An 8,921-nucleotide genomic window follows, 5' to 3' on the forward strand; every position below is an offset into this window, starting at 1 on the left:
AAAGAAAAGAAAAGAAAAGAAAAGAAAAGAAAAGAAAAGAAAAGAAAAGAAAAGAAAAGAAAAGAAAAGAAAAGAAAAGAAAAGAAAAGACAGATTGGCCTGTTGCATAGTGAAGAACAGCATTTTAGCTGCCATTAGCTTTAGCTGAAGTCATTGGTATCCTGGATTGTCAAAATCATTCTTGTAAGGAGAAGAATCAGTGCCTGTAGAAGTGCCTTGCACCTCTACAGACACTAAGCTGAAATCTCTGCTTCCAGTACTTGGAAAATATTTTAAAATCCAAAATATGTTTGTGGCAATTAGAGGCAGTTAGAAAACAAACAAACAAGAACAACAAACAACATCAAAAAATCTGTGAATATGAACTGAAGACAAAAACTACCCCCTCTCTATCCCAGCATTCCCAAGAATTATGTTTTTATTTGGCTGATATGTGTGGCATGTGCCATGCTGTTTTTTTCTTAATATAGTGAGCTGCAACATGAGAAGCCCTTGATGTCTTTGGACCATTTGTAAGGGATCTGTAGACCACAAATTAGGAAAAGAAAGTTCATGTATTCTGTGCACAACCTACGTATGTTAGAATTTCAAAATATGTCTATGTTTGCTTTAGAAAATTTGCACTTGTCCACAAGTGGAAATCACATGTTGCTACAAACACCTTAGCAAAGTTCAACAGATACCTGTGGAGCCCGCCTTTTGTGTGGAGGGCTACCATTCATAGCATTTCTGTGCTTTCTTCCACAGTACCCCTAGCACAGGTCCAACCTTCATCCTTTTCTTCCTTTTAAATTGTGGATACATGCAGCTCTACTGAGAAAACAACCCATTCTGTAGTGGCTTCAGGGCAGTGGAAGAGATACATTGAATTACAAACATAACCATGAAAGTTGAAATGGGTTCAGCTAGGCACCTTCTCCCATACCTTTCTTATCTTGCTTATTTTATAAGGTTTGGGATGGGAGCCTTGTTTAAACACAACCTAGCATTACGCCCTAACTTTAAATATGGACCTGTAGGCAGCAGTGTAACCCAAGTGTTAATACAATAACTTTGACTGCAGACCTTAGCTGAACCCTAGATCCCTGTGTATTCTGCAGGACAAATATAGCCTTAATATTCGGGGTGATCCTTCGCTTGGATAAAATGCTTCCATTCAAAAGTAATGACAGCATTTAAATTTATCAAGTTATAACTGAAGTTTTTCCATGATGCTATCTTAGAATAATAACCTAGTAGTGGTACACACAGCCTAATCAAAATCAGGCTTTGTGGTTTTAGGTAATATACAAAGACTTCTGCAGACATGAGGTTAACGAAGTGGAGCATTTCTGAGGGAGTTAAGAACCTCAGTCTCACTTTCTGAAGTTAGTTCACTACATAGGACCAGATTTTTGAAAGTGTTTATGTGTTGCTCCTTTCAACAGAAGCAAAGGGTAAATGATAAAGAGAGACCTGCAAATTATAGGTGCTACTTTCAATAGGCCTCAGGTGCCTGGGTGCACTTCTGCAGCTATTTGCACCTATGTACTTTTAAAAGCCTGAGCTTAACTCCCTTGCTTTTAAAACTGGGAATTAACACTGAAAAACCTAAGCATGAGCAGAGAAATGTGAGCCAAAATATCTATAGGAAGCAATTTTCAAAGGTATACTGTTACATCAGGTTGTAAATAAGGCGCCTGAGAGAGTTTTTTTGTATGCGGTTAGTTGCAGAAGTAACTTGAAATATCCTACCAGGCATCTGTCTGTGTACTTAGGGGGCACACTATTTAGAACACCGGTGAGCTAAGTGCTCCACATCTGGTAGTTAGGGTTCTAAGTCACTTTTGAAAATACTGTCTTTAGAGTTGTTCTGAAGTAACTTAACTGGACCTAGTAAAGGAAAGCACAAAGGAATAGTTGTTAAAAGCAAATACTTACAGCTAAAGGGGGCTTTTTTATGTTAAAAGAAATGGTATGTCATGTGTCGTGTGCCTTCTAATGTTAGCAGCTCTTCTCTCTGAAGTAGTGCTGTGAAGTCAACATAAGGCAGAAGGAAAACTCCTTAAAGGCACTGACTCTCTTTGAGCTTCACTTGTAGAAATATTTTTTTAACCATGTCTTATATAAATTAATTTAGTGTCAATTGTGCTGGAAGGATATGTTGGCTCTTGATCTTATTGCTCACAGGCAGGTTTTTTTTATATATCAGAGAGATAAGAAAGATTCCATCAAATCACAGCACTTAAAAGAAAGAGGCAGAGAGATCTCCCTCCTTCCTCCCTTCTTGTACTTTTTAGCCACAGTAATTTCTGAAAGTGCTGCTCCCCTCTGCTCTCCAGCATTGTCCTACAGTTCAGACCATCCCTAGCACCTCTTTCAATAGAAAGGTATGAGGTTGAGATGAGATTTAGTTAAGCTGGCGGAATCAGGAAGAGGGCTTGAACGTGGTTACAGTGCAGGATATACTTAAGGGATTTTGGACTGCTTCTGAGCCAAGCCTGTGTTAATTTTGAAGCTAATTTGAGATCAAAAGCACAGAGACTGTTTGAAACCTTATCTGAATCAGACTGCCAGATCATTTAAGGCAAATGTTAAGTAAGATCACTTCAATTACTCAAATTAGTCAATCTTAGTAAGTGGGATTGGGGCTGATCAGGGGCTGATCTCCTACTATTAGATTAGAGTAGTAAGTGGGGTAAATTAACTTACATATTTCTTAATGCTGTGGCTAGGCATCTAGGCAGCTAGCTCATCCATATCTGGACCACAGAGGTAGCTATGACCTGAGCTCACAATTCCAAGGCTGTTGTCTCCAGCATCTAAAAGGCTCAGAGTAAGGGTATGAATTTTGACCCACCACCAGTTTGGGCACAAAGCAATTCTCACCTTTACAGGGTCATTGCCTTTATGAAAAGAGTTATGCTATTGGATTTATATATGCATAGTGTGTGACTCTTCATGATAGCTGAGAGGCTACAGGAGAGTTTCACTGTGATAAAAGATATTTTTAATATCTTAACTGAACCAACAGGATGGTCAGGTGCCAGCTGAAATGCTGACAAAGTCAACTCATTTAAAGATGCACCTGTGTATGAGGAAATTTAATTTGTTTCATCTGCAATGGTTTGTTTTAGGAGGTAGGTAGTTCTGATATCAGTTTATAAGTAGAAAATTTTGCAGAGCCTTCTTCTAGCAGAGCAAATTTCACAACTGGTTTTGACTTGCATTTTCCATGGTTTCAGATTTTAGGTTTGGTAGCAAGGACTGAGAACTGAAGAGGCAGAGCCAATTTTCTGATCTTTTCTTCTTGGCACCAGCCTTAAGCAAGGTCCCTCCATACATCTCTGCCCTTCTTCCCAGCCAGTAAAGCAACTATCAAAACTTGTGTCCATCTTAAAAATGAGTTGAAGCCTTTGACTGACTATGGAAGTGAAAAGCGCTTTTACTTTTCCACCTGTTTTTAGGCTGCTTAAGACTTAGGCCTCTTAAGCCAATCTTTCCTTTTGGTAATTTCTTCTTCTTGGAGTAAGGAGAATGTATAAAGAAAGCTACTTAAGAAAAAATTGTGGTTAACAATAATAACAATAATAATAATGTTTACTATGAATTACAAATTTTCATCTCTCAAAAATTCAAATTTGTGGTTCAAACTACTGCTGGGCATTGGTATGATCTTTTTCCTTGGTATGTGTGCAGCTGTTTCTGGTCTTGAAGAAAGAAACACACACATTTTAACAGCAAAAGTGGGCCCAGCTCTTAGAGTATCATTGTGCCACTCTGTGGAGGTACATCAGTACTGTTCTGCAGAGCCCACTTTCACAGGAGCCCTGAGCAGGCTGGTGGCTTAATAACCTACCTAAATGGAAGCTTAGAGTAAGGCCACCAGATTAATTTTCACTCTGAAAGTCAAGCAGGATCTGAAAGCAGATTAAAGGCTGAGGCCCCAATCCATCAAGTCACCTTACTTATAAAAGAGGCTAGAGGAATCAATAACATATGTAATTCACAGCACAGCAGTAATAGTAGAATTTTATAGTGGCTTTCAATTATAGCATTGCAATCGGTTTCTTTACCTTCTGTGTATTAAATATTCATAACACTTGCTGTGTTGTGCTATGCAGAGGACCAGAGCAAACCAAGTGATGTGTGCTAGGTCCCATTTCAGCTAAGATATCTCAGTGTAATGTTGCTGCACATTTTATTCTGGGTGCCTCAGGTGTATGACAAGCTCCCATGGTTCACATATTCTTGACTGTCTTTCTATATATTTCACAAGTTCACAAGGCATACTTGTTATTAACACCAAAAAAATCTTTTTTTTTTTTTTAAAAAAAAAAAAAGAAGGCAGATTCTTTTGTAAATATAAGCTACATCTGGTTGTGATTGGGAAGGAGATTGGCATTGAAAGTCATTCTGAGAAGTTTATACTGCTTGCCCTAAAACTATCTACAAAATCCCCTCCCTCTTCTGCCCCAAGCCCTAAAAAAAAATCTTTTCTTTTCTTTCCCTTGATACGCTGACACTTTCTCTAAGGAAAGTTTTAGTACGGAACAGTGCTTAAGATCCAAGGGAAAAGTTCTTATCTATTGCCTCAAGCTACAGCCTTTACCTGCTTAACACCTGTAGTTTGATTGATAATGCTTTACAAGATATGATAAAGACACTTAATGCCATTAGTAATATTCACACACTAGTAATCTTTGCTCAGAGTTATGGGTTCAGCCATTACCAATAGCAGTTTCTATTTTCTGTTGCAAGCCAATTGATTGGGGTGTGCAAACTTTACTTTGTACGTGCAGTTCCATTATGAATATGACCAAGCACATTCTTGTTCCATGATTAGATCTATATGAAAATCAGGAGGAATTGACTCCTGTTACTTTATGCTATGAAGTAGCTGTGGACAAACACATCAATGGGACAATGCAGGAGAGCAGCTGAGAGATCTGGTACACAAACACATCATGAAAATGTCTCAAATATTTTTTTTCTGCAAGACTCTTCTCAGATGTGATCTACTGTCTGGTGAGATCCTCCATTGGTTTGCACCTTCAGGCACATTTGGGGTACGTCAAACACACTGCCAGGAGCACAAACCTGTACTTCACTCTGCAGTTCTCCTGGTTCACACCCTCACACTTTTGGTGCTGAAGGAATGTCATATTGGCACACAGAGCCTGTTTTTTCCCCACTCTGGCTTCTTGTGTGGTTACTGTTTGTTTTCACAAAGTGAGTGCAGGCTGCTCTGTAGTGGTGTAAATAATTTTTACCAGATGCCGGTAAACATCAGAGAATCAAACCAAAGGGAAAAAAAAATAAAATAAATAAATAAATAAATAAAACACAGAAAACATGATCATCTTAATGTCCCCTGGGGCTGTGCATCCCTACTAACAGCCTGGAGACCTTTTGAAAAGGAAGTCTCAGCTCAGTCTTGGAGAGAGGAGTAGGCCAATCCTATAAGAGATCCATAAGTCAGGGTAGTCACTGGACTGCTGGTGTTTAAGGATAACCTTGTCAGATAATTAGAGAATCACAGAATGGTTTGGGTTAAAAGGGACCTTAAAGTCCACCCAGTCCCAGTCCCCCTGCCATGGGCAGGGACACCTCCCAGTGGACTAAGTTGCCCAAAGCCCCATCCAGCCTGGCCTTGAACACCTCCAGGGATGGGGTATCCACAGCTTCTCTGGGCAGCCTGTACCAGTGCCTCACCACACTCCAAATAAAGAATTTCATCCTTATATCTAACCTAAACTTACCCTCTTTTAGTTTAAAGCCATCACCCCTTGTCCTATCACTGCACTCCCTGACAAAGAGTCCCTCTCCAGCTTCCCTGTAGGCGCCCTTTAGCTACTGGAAGGCTGCTATAACGTCTCCCTGTAGCCTTCTCTTCTCCAGGTTGAAGAACCCCAACTCCCTCAGCCTGTCTTCATAGGAGAGGTGCTCCAGCCCTCTGGTGATCTTCATTGTTCTCCCCTCAACTCACTCCAACAGCTCCATGTCTGTCTTGTGCTGGGGGCCTCAGAGGTGAGCGCAGTGCTCCAGGTGGTGTCTCGCGACAGCTGAGCAGAGGCAGAATCCCCTCCCACACCCTGCTGGCCACGCTGCTTTTGGAGCAGCCCAGGATACGGTTGGCTTTCTGGGCTGCAAGCACACATTGCTGGCTCACACTGAGCTTCTCATCAACCAACGCCCCCAGGTCCTTCTAAGGGCTGCCCTCAATCCATTCTCCACCCAGCCTGTATTTGTGCTTGGGATTGCCCGAACTCAGATGCAGGACCTTGAACTTGGCCTTGTTGAATCTCATGAAGTTCGCACAGGCCTACCTCTCAAGCCTGTCCAGGTCCCTCTGGATGGCATCCCTGCACCACACAGCTTGGTGTCATCAGAAAACTTGCCGAGAGTGCACTCAATCCCAGTGTGCATGTTGCTGACAAAGATGCTAAACAGATAAGTCTTAATAACATTTTACAGCTACCATTACACAGAGTGAAAAAGCGGTGAAGGATCAGGGCCAGATCCTCTCAGCTTGCCATTCTTCTCCCTGTTTTGATCTCATTCCAAGCCAGCACTGTTGTGTGTGCCTCTGTAACATCAAATCCCACCCTCAGAAAAGGCCTTGCAGCCACAGGGGTTGTCCACAGAAGGCTACTAACTCTGACCAGCTCCCAGGGTAAAATTAATGAAATAAGCATTTCCACTCAGTCTAGGTGCAATGGCAGTTGGCATCTGGCTGGAGCTCTGCCCAGGGAAGAAGGCAGAGGTCTCCTCTGCATCACTCTTTGACTTCTCCAAAGAGACACAAAGAGGATGATGTTTGTAAAGTTCTTCCTGGACATCCACTCAGCAGGGAAGTATGTTTTAATTTTTGTGGGGTGGTTCTTTTTTTTTTTTTTAATTTGGTAATATTGTTAAATATTAACAACAACTACCTTAGCAAATAGCAGAAAGTGCCTTAAATACCTGTTCAAAAAGCAATTTTATCATGAGCTCCTCAGCAGGACAGTTGTGCTTTTTATTTCTTCACTTCCATTGCAGAGGGTTGCTAATTAAAGATGTCATGTGGACCCACACAGGAAGGAAAGAATTTCACAAAATATCCTGTTTCCCACCCGAAGGATGGGAATAGAGTGGGGGGAGAGAGAATGAATCAAAGGATGAGCACAAGGATATAAAGTTAAAGCTGCAATAGTGACAATAAAGGTTTGTTCTTTTCCACAGGAGCCCGTCCCAAGAAAGGATTCCTGGTGGGCCACTTCCTGTTCACATTGCTGTCTTTCTCACGAGAATCCATCCTTATTCCCTGTGCCTCCTTGTAGGCTCTGACAGATGGTGGCATCCTACTGGACTCTGACTGAGCAAAGCGAGAAAGAGCCAATGACATGATACAGCAGCAGTGGTGCTGGAGTGAGGCAAAATCCACGGCCAACACTCACATTACAAGAACTGCAGCAAGAATGAAAAATACTTATGTGACTGCTTGTGGCAACTCCAAATAAAAATAACACAGACACTTCAAGAGCTCTACTCTATTTTGGTTAATGCATGTTAGGTTATATCTATGGGGTCCCAATTCTATGAAGAGATTTCTTGAGAAGTGTTAAACACTTCTGATGCTTATCAAAAAGGCTTAGGAAGAATCAAGAGATCTTTGATACTCTGTACAGTTGCCCTTGTAATAACTGTTCTGCCAACAATGCTGTTAATCTAAACTCCTATCTTATCCGCCTTGAGTGAAGAACACTCTGTGAAAGGGTTTGAGAAAGCAATTCTTGCTAAGTAGATGTTGTAAGGATGGTACTGTTAAGTTGTGCAATACACTGCACCTATGTCCTGGTACTGTGCATATCATATGGAGAAACAGGAAGCATTGGGAAGCTGAGGTCCACTGAATCCTGTGATTCAATAACTGCAGGCTTGGAAACCACTGCCTTTAACTTGGTTACTCTTGTAGATGCAGAAAGAAACCTATCTAGACAAGACCTTACCTTATGGAAAATATCCAAGTTTCTAAACTGTTAGCTAAAAACAGTGGCTTTGATAAAAGAGGTAAAGAATCTCATCCTTTCACTCTTCTCTCATTAGTAAAAGCAACTTATTAAGCATTTGTCTCACTCCAAGTTTCAGAAATTAGGTAGAGAGACAACTAAATATGAAAGACAGGTGATTATGGAAAAGTCTATCAAGGCATTTTCCACCTGGAGGTAGACTTTGGTATAAAACAAATACATAAAGCATGTGATGCAGACATAAGAGAAAAAAATGATAGTTCTGTTTTTTCGTTTGTTTGTTCTTTGATTGTTTTTTTTTGTTTTATTTTTAAGAAAAAAAATCTCCAAAATCTAAGAGGGACTTCGGTTCAATAGGACTCAATTACTGGATAGAAATAATCAATAAGCCACTGAGTAAAGAACTCTTTTTCTCTCCCAACTACTTCCTTTTTAGAAATAGCTTTTATTCCTGATAAGTTGGCAGAAACTTGACAGGAAATTGATAAGAGAATGGCATTGCTGTTCTTTAGAGGAAGAGTATAACTGGCTGAGTGTAGCCACTGAAGGCCATTGGTGCCACGTGAATAAAAACCAAGCCATAGCCCTGTTCTGACAGGGAGCATGGGATTGTGTTGTTCTAGAGAAAGTCCTAGAGACAATCTTGGAATGTTTCTTGTGAAATTAAAAGCACGTTTGAATTCCCTTTTCTGTTAAAATGATATTCTATTCCCTGATATTTAGTAAAAGTTTCTGTGTATCACTAATCTTAGTGGATCCCATTATTGAATAATAAATGCAGATGGTGGAAAAGTGCTAGAGGGTGCAGTTTCAAAAACACCATCACATGCTGTGGCTTCCAGTTTTGTCCCTAATGACCAGAATGCAGCCTGGCAAGAAAGCTGTGATCTTCAGAAGACCAAAGATTTGGCCGTGCACTTTTAGAACAGC

The 8,921-nt window shown here is 40.6% G+C and overlaps 1 long non-coding RNA gene across 2 annotated transcripts in view; it reads left to right on the forward strand.

Annotated features, from left to right (window-relative positions):
• Positions 1-7,503, forward strand: part of LOC118161625 — a 30,858-nt gene extending 23,355 nt beyond the window's left edge. For both annotated transcript variants that reach the window (XR_004748107.1, XR_004748106.1), the window contains one exon: positions 7,204-7,503. This is a non-coding gene — a long non-coding RNA (uncharacterized LOC118161625). The remainder of the gene's footprint in view (positions 1-7,203) is intronic.
• The last annotated feature ends 1,418 nt before the right edge of the window (positions 7,504-8,921 follow it).

This window comes from Oxyura jamaicensis, chromosome 2 (genome assembly GCF_011077185.1).
Source record: "Oxyura jamaicensis isolate SHBP4307 breed ruddy duck chromosome 2, BPBGC_Ojam_1.0, whole genome shotgun sequence".
Lineage (NCBI taxonomy): Eukaryota > Metazoa > Chordata > Aves > Anseriformes > Anatidae > Oxyura > Oxyura jamaicensis.